Genomic DNA, 14303 nt, shown 5'->3' on the forward strand with positions numbered 1-14303 from the left:
AAAAATCAAAATGAAAAAAAAATTTTGAAAGATTTTTTTTTCTTTTGAGCTCACAAAATTTACATTTTACAATTCCATACCCAACCGTGATATCTATGTCTTTTGCGATGTTTTGTGAAAAAAACTATGGTTGATATGTTGTGAGAGAAACCGAGAGAGGGTATTATTTCAATTTTTTCATTCTTTTTCCAATTTCTCTCATTTTTTAAATCTATCAAACTTTTTTCAAATCTCACAAAATTCACACTTTATCTGGAGAAAAAAAAACACCTCGAGCACATATATTCCGTCATTTTTTTAAAAAAAAAAAGCAAAATGAATTGTTTTAGGGCGTAAGAAACGGTTGAAATTTTGCGTTAAAAGGAAGATTTTGGGATCAAAAAAGGGAAGGTTTCAATTTGGGGTGCTTCATTTGACATGAGAACTCGCTTCAAAAAATGTTCTACCGTTAATGTCAAAAATTACTGCAAATTTTTTGACTATTTTTTTTGCAAATCGGGAAGAAATTAAAAAGCCTAAGTTTTGATGCTTAGTAAAATCCTTAATTCAGTGGTTGCGAAAATATCAACTTAACAAAAAACCCAATTTTCTCGGCGCAGTTTTAGCGTTATGGAGTTATTAAAACTAAAATTTTTTTTCTGAAAATCTGATTTTTTGGAATCGAAAAACAGTACCAAAAATCAATTCTGATATATCGTACTCTCTTTTACGCCAATCGGATAACCAAATATAACAATATTAGTTTCAAATTTTTTTTTTCGGTTTTCTAGCTCGCTCAAAGATTGACTTCAATTGTTTTTTTAGGTTATTTTTTGGGCTCTTGCCCTGTTCTTAATTTCAAAGACACTTGCTTTGCCCCTCATACAATGTTTATTGCTACAGATCTCCAATTTAAGCACTTACAGTCCTCAATACGGCGTGTTAGGTTCGATATACTTTTCTAGTGTCGATTACTTTCATTGTTTTCTTACAACCCTGGTGCAAAAGAGGCGCTTTTTTTCCTAAATTTGTTGAGCGTTAGCAGGGTTATGATTGGAATTGCAGAATAAATAATTGGGCGAGGTGAAACCCGATTTTCCAGGTTTTTTCAAATGTTTATTGCAAGTGATTTCATTTTTTCATAATTTTACGGTTGAATTGGTCTTTTCTATCGCTGAATTATAGTATTTTACTCATAATTCTAGTTACAGAACATAATTCGATGCATGAAAACTATCAAAATTAATTGAAATCTAATTTTATTTAAAAACAGTCAATTCGACATGCCGCTTTGGGTGTGCTATTTTTTTGTTTGCCTACACCAAAAAATGAGAGTTTATTTTCACAAAAAACTTTCAGCGATGAAAACGTCCCAGGAAAAATTTCGCAATTGATTGACAGGTGTTCAGTACTGTTGTAGAAGTGCGTTAACAGCAATATCTCTGGATGAAAAAATTCATAAGGTCAATTTGGGGGGCTTGATTTGGCCTTAAATATCGCTTCAAAACATGTTCTGCCCTATATATCAGAAAGTACTCAGTATTTTTTTCTGCAAATTTGTGCAATCGCTGGAAATTCAAAAGGCTAAGTTTTGATGTATAATAAATTTCTAAACTCGTGAAGCGTGGTTGTGAAGATACTATTTTTTAAAAAACCCAATTTTTCAAAATCTTTGCTTGTCGCAGGTTTTGTGTCATAGAATTGTGAAAACTTACCAATTTTCAAATCTGTTTTTTTTTTGCCATCGACTTTTGAATTGAATGTGACGATATGATTTTTTTTAGATAAAAAAACTACTTTTTTCGGGGTTCGTGCTCGCTCCAAAGATTGGCTTAAATTTTTGTTTTAACATATTTTTTTTGCTATCTGCTTATAGCTTTCAGAACGACAATAATAAGCTGAGTTTTGATATATTAAACATTTCTAAAATCGACGTAAATGTGACGATATAATTTTTTTAGGTGAAAAAAAACTTTTTCGGGCTTCAGGCTGGCTCCTAAGATTGGCCTAACTTTTTGTTTTAACATATTTTTTGCTATCTCTTTATAGCTTTCGGAAGAACAATAACAGAGCTGAGTTTTGATTTATAAAATGTTTCTAAATTCGAAGTGAATGAGACGATATATTTTTTCAAAGAAAAAAACCTCTTTTCGGCCTTCTAGCTCGCTCCAACGATTGGCTTAAATTTTTGATATAACTTAAATTTCTTTGCAATCTGCTTATAGATATAGTAAGAACAATAATTACACGCGCGGTCGCGGAGTGTTTTACTACGAATTTTTTTTCCAATCTAAGTGGCAAATAAAAGTGCTACTTTGGTGGCACTTTTAACAAGTTAAGCTGTTTTAGCAGTATACTAGCAAAAATTAGTTACATTCTAATTAATTACATGCAAAAGCTAGTGTGGTTTTCTTTAGTTTACTACATTCCAAATTTTTTAAAGCAAAATTTATATTTTTGTGCATTTTAAAGCTCCTGGATGTTTGCTGTTTTGTCGCTCGTGTTTGCGAAGCTGCAGCTTCGCCTCTTTGTTATAATTTTTACATCTGTTCTTTTTCAGTGGAAATGCATTTGTGGATGTGAGAACTAGTGGATTTACGATGTGATTACCGAACTGCAGGAGGTTTGCTGGAGATAGTTCACGCAGATATAAAATTTTTTTTATAATAAAGATTTTTTAAATAATTTTTTATGTAACCCCTCTCCAGTTTTGCCCTCTTAGGATCAGGTTAGGACCCTGCTGCTATCTAAAGAGTCGAAAAGATTTCCTGCAGAAAATTAAGAAACTGAGGTTGTAACTTCTGAAAAAAAATTTTCTCAGGTTTTCTCCTCTGTTCAGAGATTGCACGGCTTTTTACATGGGCTTTAATGTAATTTGTTCCGCATTTGAAAAAAAAATTTCCCAAAACTGTTGTCATGCATTTCTCATAAATGACAAATTTTTAATCATACAATTTCCATGTATGGCAAAATGTTAGTCAAACAATTTCCATTTGTGGGAAATGTTTATTATAGAGATTTCATACAATTTTCTGTACGTATGGAATTGTATGACAAGAAATTTCCTATTTATGAGAATTGTATGATAAGCGTTTTTGGTCAACCCGGGTACTTTGCAGCAGTTCGGCGAGCCTTGTGATAATGGTTTAGACAAATGAGGACCAGTACAAGTGTCAATGCGGTAGCTCAGCTTTTGAAAAAGCAGCGACTTTTGCTATAAGCGTTTTAGAGGTCTTGTTTTGCAATATTAGCATTGGATGTTCTTACAGCTAACTAATTGTACGATCGAATGTCGTGAGTCTCGTGAGTGTCAGCTGTATCTGGCGAGTGTTCTGCTATTTAAACCTCGTGAACAACTTCGGCATGAGCAACCAGGCAGGCGGTAACCAACCTGGGAGATATTAAGGAGACTCAATATCCGCAAGTTAAGCAAAAATTAGCAAAGGTTGCATATTACACCACCAATGCATTGCAACATGCGGTAAGTTTAACCTCAAATCAAAACTACAGAACGTATACCTTGCAACGGTTGGCAGTCCAAATAATGTAAAATTCTATCAAGCGTCCTGAGGAGTAATGTCTGGAAATTTTTTTGCAAGAGCAAAAATCCTTTCAGACAAGTTAATTCCCATCTCTGCCATGAAATCTGAGCTAAGATAGTCTGAGAGAACTGAGCACGTTCCTAACTAGCACACTCTGAGTGGATTTCCTTCTCAAACGAACTGACGCTCAGCCACACAGCTCCACTCCGTTCACTCTGCTTCTGTGTTCTGGCTGCAATAGAATTGATCCTACTATTTCAAGCAAATGTCCCGACTAAAAGCTTCACCCTTCCCGTATAGCCACTTGTCACCGTCACCAGTAACCTGGCTATCTTCTTCTTTAGACCCGTCGAATCATCTTAATGTCTCGCGATGAACCCAAAATCAATTCGATCAGTTGAATCTGCTTCTAATAATCGCAGTACTGTCTCAACACCGGTTTACCGTTTTGGTAGTGAACATTTTCCTGCCACTCATTGAGGTGTTCAACTGGAACAAAAGGAAAGAAAAATTGACAAAAAAATCACTGCTACTTCAATATTATCCCATTTCACGGTTCAATTATTTACCAAAAAGAGTATTTTTTTGGCTGTCCGAGAAGAAACAATTTCTCAGCTATCCGGTAAACAACCAAAAAAGAGCAAGTTAAACAAGACTGCTCGTATCAGGGCGAAGCCCTGAATGTTCCGACTGCCTTTTAAGGTTTTATGGAGCAGTAATAACATCAAAAAATTAAATGTATCAAAATAATTTAAAATTTTTTTTCTTAAATTTGAAATTTTTTATGGAGATCATCCCCCCACACGCCATATTAAGTACAAAAGGATAGATTTCGCTCCTTGTAACAAATCACTTATGGCAAATAAGCTTCTTTCAACCAATTTGGAACGATTTTAAGACGGATTAAATCTCCGCTTACGCGATAATAGCGCGAAATATATTGCGCGTTATTTGTCCCAAATTGGCCAAAATGGCAATCTTTAAACCCCCATAACTTTACGAAAAATGATCACAGGTGAAAAATCTTTTCAAATTTGAGCTCAGGACAACAATACCTTTCGAATGATATAAAAAACTCCGTCAAAAATGGCTAGTTAAAAAGTCGAAATTTGTCTGAAGAAAAAAAAAACCCACCCCGAGCACAAATATTCCGTTACTTTCGTATCGAAAGTCGGAACAATAAGTGATAAACGCAGAGATAAACGCAGAGAAAACGCGCCAAAAAATTGTCGAAAATAAGATCTTTAAAGCGTTTCGGTTTCGGTTACAGCGTTTGTTGATCCAATAACAAGGTTGATGAAAATTTCAATTTTCTAAAGCTTTCCTTTCCCGCCATCGTAGAAAATTTGCATAAAGATAGTAATACTGATTCCCTAATCTTTTGTTCAAACAACTGTCAACAAGGCCGAAACAGCGTGCCTATTTGATTAAATAAGAGGGTAGTCACAATGTTTTCCTCTTGAATATTTTTTCTGTTTTTCTAGCCGAGACCAGACTCAACAGGTAATTTGAATTTAATTATAACATTTAACAAGAACGATCTATCGTTTTAGTCAATTTGGCTGATCTAAAAACTATAAGAATATTACGAACAGCTGTTTAGATCTGATCGGCTATTTTCAGCCATCAAATTCAACTAAAATAGTTAAACTTTACAAACATGAAAAATTAATTTTGGCGGATTGAGAGAAACGACCCGAAAAAACGCTCCAGATTATCGCTCCAGAGTTTGAATGGTTGAAACGATCATTCGTAGCCTGTTATTCTGCTCATGACAGAAAAACCAACTGCAAAGAAGCTTCAAGCCATCAACATCGTTTAAATAGTCGAGGCTGCCTAATTTTTCAGCTTCTTTCTTTCTTTCAATGCTTTGAGCACTACATTAACCACCAGACTGCTCGTATCAGGGCGAGGCCATGAATGACCGACTGCCTTTTAAGGTCTATGGAGCAGTAACAACATGAAAAACTAAATGTTTAAATTTGAGATTTTTGCGAAAACCATCCCCCATACGCCATATAAAGTACAAGGAGATAGATTTTGCTCCTAGTAACAATTCTATTATGGCAAATAAACTTCCCTCAACCAATTTGGAACGATTTCTAAGACGGATTAAATCTCCGCTTACGCGTTACTAGAGCGAAGTATATCGCGCGTTAATTGTCCCAAATTGGCCAAAATGACAATCTTTAAACCCACATAACTTTACGAAAAAAAATCACAAGTAAAATATCTTTTCAAATTAAAGCTGAGGACAACAATATCTTTTGAATGATTGTAAAAAAATACCGTCAAAAATGGCCAGTTAAGTAGTCGAAATTTTTCCGATGAGAAAACTCACCCCGAGCACAAATATTCCGTTACTTTCGTTACGAAAGTCGTAACAATAAGCCAATTTTTTCTCAGGCATATAGTTTTTCTGGCCCAAGGGATTCCAAGCTCTCTACCTTATCAACCTTTTGATTTTTAAGGCTCGGAGAAGTTTATTCCCACCATAGTTTGTATGTATGTTCCCATCATTGCATATTTTCCGTTTCTAGAGCGCGCAATACAACTCCTTGATTTTAACCTTCAGCTCTCGGACGTAAGCTTCAAACAGCAGCTACCCGAAAATTTCCTTGTTGCAATTGTTGTGTAAATTCTCTGGCCAGTTGTTTTGAAATTTATATGGCCACATTTTTTTGCCCCACTTTCGTAGAAAGTCACCAAACTTTTGTGCTCGGTTTGGTATTTTCCTTCAGAAAAACTTCGACCTCTTAAAAAGCGGTTGTTTACACAGACTTTTCACGTCATCCAAAAACCATTGATGCTCTGAGCATCATTTTGTGTTATCATCGATTTCCAAAATTATTTCATGGAAGCTATTTTTTGCATCAAAAATTCGTTACTACATGCTAAATACATCGCATTCGTTCTTTGCATAGCATCTAGGGGAAAAATTCACAATCAACTTTTTTATACAGAGGCAAAGCGGAGCTTCGCACCAATTGCAAAACATTCGGCCATCTAGCCGTAGTCAGAGTTCACAAATCTACAAAAAATTGTAAAAAAAACCCACAAAATTTTCATATAACGATTTGTTTTAATTCAATTCATTTCAGGAGAAATATGTCCAGAAGGAAAGTTGCAGGCCAAAACTTAACCTCGAAACAAACCTGATCTAACATGAGGCTGCTTAACCTCTACTTATAAGCAAAAAAGTTAATAGTTTTTAATTTAATTCAGTTTATCTCTCAGATCCGCGCCACTTAACCCGTGGGTTTTCTTTTTGCTTTTTGGAGAAAAGGCCTGTTTTTTTTTGAACAAATACAAAATTGTTAGCATAACTCGAAAATAAAAGTCTGGTTTCCGATTACGAGACACTTGCTCTCGCCAGGGTAAAAACAAATCAATGTTGTTGACCGAGAGAACAGTTTCCATTTTTCGGCCAGCTCCTGGTCTTAGAAAACTAAAGCAACTGATATAAAAACTTGGCTCATTTCTTCCATTTGGTAAACTCCTGGATCCTGCCTTGTGTAGTTATTACTAAAAGTGGCTAATTTAAATTACAATGAACCTTAAGAGCGTCCAAATTTCCTATGATTTTTGAACTAGCCGAACTGAATACTCAAGTTTTTTGGTCAATATTTAAGTTTTTTGCTTCAATCAAACAAAAGTTTTTTTTTATAAAAAAAGAAGGCACAAAGTTTAATTTAAAAAAGCCTGTTTTTCCCCCAAATTGCATAGTAAATGGTTAACCATTGAACTAACCTTTCTACGTGTGGAAATTCTTGAAACAGAAGTGAAGCCGAGATTCGCAGTATTTGCGATGCAACGACGCCAGCAAAGCATTGCAAGCTAGCGAAAAAAATCCGGGTCGAGGTGAAAGTGATTTATGTTTCGACCGACTCGACCAAAAAGTGGTATGTTTCGACCGTCTCGACCCGGGCTCGATATGTTTCGACCGACTCGACCCAAGCTGCGTATGTTTTGACTATGTTCGACCGAGAAAGACAATTCGACCAAGTTCGACCGAGGAAAAACGTTTTGACCGAGTTCGACCGAAGAATCTTTTCGACCGCGAAGAATTTCGACCGAAAAAAAAAACATTTCGACTGTGTTCGACCGAGAAAAAACGTTTCGACCGAGTTCGGCTGAGGAGTTTTTTCGAACGAAAAAAAAATATTTCGACTGCGTTTGACGCAGGGTTTTCTAGACTGAGAACTTATTCGATGTATGTACGCATGTATGAAAAATGCCTATTTTTATAATGTATGTATGTATTAAAGAATGTTAGTATTTACTTATGTTTTTATGTAAGTATCTATATATGTATTTAAGTAAGTATGTATGTATGTGTGTGTATGTATGTATGTATGTATGTATGTAAGTAAGTATATATGAAAGTCTGTCTGTGTGTAAGTATGTATGTATTTATGCTTCGACGGAATTGATTTTACGTTTCGAATTTGAGTTCGACTATAGGGCCTTCTCGACTATGGATTTTCGGTCGAACTCTGACATGTTTTCGACCCGCCTCGGTCGAAACACAAATTGCAAACCTCGACCCGGGAATGCTGGATCAAAACGAAACGAATAAATTTCTCCAAATTTTCAGTTATCGGAAACTTTTATCCGTAGGTCATTCATTCAATCACTGATATTAACGCTTTAAAATTGAAAGGAAAATGAAAGGCACCAAACGATTTAGTTACCTTGCGCTCTCTGAAAATGAGAGCAAAATTGATAGCGGAAAATCAAGGAAAACTGGTTAATGAACAACTAGCACAAAATTTTGAAGGTCTCTGCCCTACTTTGAAAATGTTCCAACATAAAGTATGATTAAATCTTGTATGAAATGTCTTTTGAGAAACGGGGCTGAATAAATTGAGAAACTGCATTACGAGGCCAAACTGTGTATTTTGTGAATTGTAAGCGGATTTCGCATTAGGCAAAAACCAGATTTGTCCCGGAATCCGCAAAATAGCTTTTTTTTTTATCTTCTCTGCTGTTTTGTATTCCACAGACAAATAGCTAAAAAACTGTATTGCTCAAAACTGCTCCAAAACAGGCAATTTTGCGGAATCCGCAACAAAATGTGTGGAATCCGGAACAAATTTCTGAAATTCATGAACAAATAATAACATATAAGTTTGGTAAAAAAAAGTTGTCGCGGAATCCGCAACTGTAAGAGGAATCCGCAAATTGTAAGCGGAATCCGCAAAGACCTATGACTAAGTTTTTCGAACTAAAATAATGGAAAAAATAGCTGTAGATTGATCAAAACTAGTTTCGATGGCCTTAACGAGAAAAAATTGCTGTGCATTTGTTCCCCTGTCCAATCAGTCAATCGTAATTTTTTCACTAATCAACTACGCGTAAGAAATTTTCAATTACTAGGAGTTTTTGTCATCAGAAGTTTTTTTTTCTGAAGATTTCATTTTGTTATATACTTTGGTGATTATGAGCTGTGTTCGTATGCTAACTTAGGACAGCGTTTTGAGAGTTTACTGGATCCATTTGCTGTCCTCTCGAGATTTGATTTCGAATGTTGTTCAAATATTAGTCGATTTTGTTTTAACTCTTCAGAAATTATTTCTTGTTTTCTTTCTTTCTTTCGCTTTTCAAAAACTTAATTTTATTATGCTCAACTAACACTGGCAGCTGACCCTCGGGCTGCCTTAAACTTTAATGACAATCAAGAGTAACCACTTTTAAAGACAAACAGTAGCCAGTTGAAAACTTGAAAAAGTTGAAAACAGTAGCCATTAACCGATCATAGTAAATATTGCATTTTTGAAAAAAAATCTTATTGGACTTAAAATCAAGGATGAAAATAGTAACTTAAGGAGTAATTTAATTGTATTGAGAGTATTCGAAGAATTAAAAGATTTGGGCGGTAAATCTGCACCCTAGATTCCTGGCAATTGTTCCTTGCTATATGCCCTGAGCGGAAGTTCTTCATGAACTTGAACCCTCTGGATATCCCACTCCCTTAACGTCAGGTTTTTTTTTTTCAAAACTCAAAGGCTATGTAAACACAAATTGCTATGATTCAATCGCTTGAATTCAAATTCTTATGTTTAGCTTGCCTGAATTCAATTTGAAATGATGGCTGAGTCAGCTTAACTTGCCACCCACACTACGCGCTAACAGAAACCTGATAAAAAACGCGCATGAATTCTCTCAAATTGGTTCAGTTGGCCATTTTTATAACTTCCATGACTTTACCAAGAATGATCACAGGCTAAAAGGCTGAATGTATTTTTAAATGAGCTCAAGCTGTTCAGAGACCATTCAGATAATATGAAAAAAGTTGTAATAGCTTGAACAGAGGCGAAGCGGACTTTGCACTACTTTTATGCAACAAAACTGACAAAGTAGCCGACAGAAAACCAGATGAAAAAATGATAATGTAAAATCACATCAACCAATTTTTCTCGTCTGTCTTGTCTCAATTTATTTAAATAAAACTAATTTTGATTTACAAAATCAAATTAACACAATTACCAGTGTGAAATAAACCGACAATGCTTAAGCAGACACCCGTGGAGATGAAAAAAAAATTCAGAATCTTAAACACGTATGAAAAAATTTAAGTCTCAACGTTAAAAAATACCCTTAAGAAAATTTTTCGCTCATCAAACCACGAATGACGAGGCATTAAGGGCGATTTAATATAAGCTGAAGTACTTTGAGCCGAATCTTGAGAGAATAGATAATTGAAATATTTCAATTTGGTGTTGGTAAATTAACAACCAACCTGTAACATATTTTCATTAGAACGGTTATTTACGATTAAGACGAGCTCAAAACACGTCCCTTGCAGGCATATTATCAGAGGGCTGAGTCAAAAAAATTTATTGACTTGTTTGACAAGTTACTTAACTGAAAAAAAAACGTTCCGATTTCCAAGGCTTTCAAACCGCAAGCGTATTTGGTATGAATTATGTAGTTTTGTACTTGACTGAAATCAGGAAAGTTTAAATAATAGAGTTTTGTTGTTGAATTTCACCTCTGAAGCGCACATATCTGCTGTTCTGCATATCAACTGATTAAATCTGATCATCCAATTCGCTAAGAGTTCTAATTACTACTCCCACTGGCGTTGCCAAAAAAGAAGCGGTATTTATGCACCATTCGGACTATTGCTTCAGGGAGAAAATTTTTTTTGATTGAATTTCACAGAAACGACGCAGAGTTTCGCATCACTTGCAATAAAAAACAAAAAACATATACTGTTTAAAATTACAAAATTGACTGAAAAAAGAGATAAAGCCGACTGTAAAATGACTGTTCCAAGGTTTTAGTGCATTTTTGGAAGAAACACCAGGTCACTTTTTAAAATTTTCAAAACTCCTATAAACTCATTAAGCAAACTCATAACAGGCTAAAGAATAATCATTCTTGAAATCAAAAGTTTTTGCGATCAGATCGTTTTCATAATTTTGCAAATCTTAATTTAAACTCCATTTATTGCTTTTTTAGACTAAATTTTGGACAATTATCTTTTTAATTAAAAAAAAAACGTATTCAGCATTACGTGCACCATTAAATGCAATCAGCGAAAAATTTGAATATTAGAGAAAATTGCTTAAGCCATTTGAAAATTTCTGTGGCAAATAAGACGACACAACAAGCAGACAAAAAAATGTTCATGCTTAAAATTTTTTACTTTAACGAAAATACATTCAGGATGGATTCAATCCCAGGCATGTGCTGTTGCAGGCACGCACGCTACATCTTCGACACAAGTGCTTCACTTGAGATATCACTTCGAGAGATCTACAGAAAACATAGCCGACAGATTGTTGGCGAAAAGACCATGAGCTGAAAGAATCCGAAAAAAACAAAAACATTTAATTATTGTCAAAAAACTTTCAAGAGAAGGAAAATATATTAATTCAAAATTCTTTGAATTAATTTTTTTTTTAAGATTTCGCGCCATATCCGATTTCGTAAAGGAGAGTTAAATTATCTTTCAATTTAGCAACTGAAATTGAACTGAACTAGAAACACTAAGAGGAATTCGAACTTCGCATCATTTGTGATACCACACAAACATAGCATTGTAAAGGTAGCAAATACAACATGAGGCCGAAGCAATTATGGCTTCCAAAAAAACTTCATCTGTCAAAAATTCATAACTTTTTCTCGGTGACGTTAAATTTGAGAAAAAATGTCGCAAACACAATCGCCAGCGCAAAAATTTTGCACGGCAACACGACAGAATATCTTATTTTCATTCAAACACCTCTTTGAGTTAACATTCAAATTTATGCATAGATTGTTGATTCAAGTTGTTAACCTAGAAAAACCATGTTACGATTTGATTACACTTTTAGTTTGAGCATTTATAACGACTTATCTGAAATTTCACAAGAAAAAAAGATAGCAAACAGAAAGTAGCTTAAGTTTTAACGCGCCAAATGAAATTAAAAAAATGATTTTTTGAAACCATTTTTCAATTATTGAGTGAAGAAATACCTCACTTCAAAAATTCAAGAACCTTTCAAGATCGACATTAGTTTTATAAAACAAATTCAATTAGAGAAAACTGGGTCTAGAGTTAATTTGATTACACCGCTGGGAAATGTAATACGTTCAGACCGTTCACTTTGAACATTAAAACTAATTCATGTCTTTTTGTACCATTTCCAGTTTCTAAATCGGAGAGCTTAGATAGCCTGTCATTTTCGGAATGAAATTGCATTGAGCTTAAAAACAAGACTTAAGTCAAACCTCGAAAGTCAAATTTGAGTGTGAACGAAGAAGACTATTTCTTGATTCTTATAAAATCACAAGACCTTTCAAAATCTTTACGGCCTAAAAGCTCTTTGAATTTTAAAACCAACCAATGAATGATAAAATTATCTACATTTGAAAAAAATGATTAATGGATCAAAAGATAGGTTTATTCTGCTGGTGAAACTGAAAATCAAAATCCACTTTTGAAATTAGAAGTCTTGCTACACTTTGCTGTTCGATAGTGGAGTTTACCTTCGTTTTAACAAAAGAAATGATCTGAGCTTGAAAAAAAATTGAAAGTCAAACCGCGAAAAGTAAAAGAGCCTGCACAAATTTCAACACTTCTCAGGGAAAAAAAAACAAGGAAAAAAATCATCGCGACCTATATAACAGTCTGAACTACGTTCATCGGCTCTAAAACATCAAAATTCAAACCTCGAAAAATTAAATTTTAGCCTACGGAAATTTTACACAGAGGCGAAGCTGAGCTTCGCGCCACTTGTGATACAAATAAAATGTTAAAGTTCAAAAGATAGGTCTCAAACGAAAAGTAAGAAAATAAACATATCGAAGAAATGGCATATATTGAAAAATCTCAATTCGAATCTTATAGAAACCAATTACCCAAAGTATATGAAGGATTGGGGCTTAGCAAACTCCATTCATTTCTCTCTCATAACAAATAGATGGAAACGATAAGAAAAAACTCGGTCAAATGATCAAAAAAATCCTAATTGAATTCGAAAAATTTGCTTAAAGTCATACAACCAAACAACCTGGATGTCCTACAAGCAAAATAGAGGATAAAAAAGCCCTATTCGTTATAAACTATAAACTGCGCTTAAAATGAAGAACAAAATTAAAACAACCAAAATTCAAAAAAAAATTACGTCAAAAGTTAAAAAAAAATGACACAAAAAAAAACTCGCAGAAAACCTACAAAAACTTGAAAAATATATAAAAACATCACAAAAACATCAAACTTATCAAATATGAAAAATTGACAAATCGATTACAACAAAAAATACGCCCGTTAATGAAATGAAAAACACGAAAAATCATTTTTCAAAAACTTCAGCCGGAAAGAACCAAACTCTTAAATATCGGACGATTTCTTTCGTAGACAAAACAGTCATATCAAAATAGCTAAGAAATCCGGAAAATGCTGATTTTTTTCATAAATTTTTGAATTGTTTTCAATATGTAGGATTTTTTTTCGAAAACTTTTGACATAAAACAGCACGCTGTTAAATAGATTTCAAAAGAAACTTTATAAATCAAAAACAAACCAAACCAAACTAAATAAAACCAAGAATAGCTCCACGAATATTTAGTAAGAAACAACCAGAAATCAATAATCCGACTAGCTGAAAATTACATTCAAAAAAAGTTTCTAACAGAAAATTTCTTCGTTTTTTTTTCTACCAGGGAGTTATAGAGTGTAAACCATGTTTACATTTAACCTCTTAAAAAGAAACAAAAAAAATTAATAATTGAAGGAAACAGTAACCAAACTATCGAAAAGAGGTGAACATTAAAGGCGATAAATTTGGTCAAAACATTGTTCAAAGAAATTACAAAGCGGAAGCTAAGCCGACAAAAAAGTAAACCGAAAGCAACGAAGTCGGGAAAATCTAAGAATACCAAAACAAAATCATTTAAAAAACTTGAACTGCAAATTTATAGGAAAAAAAAACACTAATAATGATGCACAGTTAGAGTAATAGACCTATGAGCAAAAATAGGACGCACATACTGCATGCAAGCTGAAATATGTGAACAAAATTAATTACGGGAAAAGTCTAGTACCCGATTGCAATACCCTTGCTTATCGCAAGGGTTAAAATTTTTCCTGAAAAATCAACACGACCTAAATTAGTGTCTTCAGTACGTTCAATGACACTTAATCAAAATTCAAACCGCCAGAACAGAAACCAAAGCGTGATCAAGTTTGAAGCTCTTGCTGAAAAACTGATTACCCACACGACCTGGCGAATAATCACTTCGTTCAGTAAAACATTCGTATCCACAAAAAGGTTCCTGAATCCAAACTCC

The 14303-nt window shown here is 34.1% G+C and overlaps 1 protein-coding gene across 1 annotated transcript in view; it reads left to right on the forward strand.

Annotated features, from left to right (window-relative positions):
- Positions 1-14303, forward strand: part of LOC134845710 (superkiller complex protein 8-like) — a 201083-nt gene that overhangs the window by 108751 nt on the left and 78029 nt on the right. The window lies entirely within an intron of this gene.

The sequence above is a fragment of the Symsagittifera roscoffensis genome, chromosome 5 (genome assembly GCF_963678635.1).
Source record: "Symsagittifera roscoffensis chromosome 5, txSymRosc1.1, whole genome shotgun sequence".
In the NCBI taxonomy this organism is placed as follows: Eukaryota; Metazoa; Xenacoelomorpha; order Acoela; family Convolutidae; genus Symsagittifera; species Symsagittifera roscoffensis.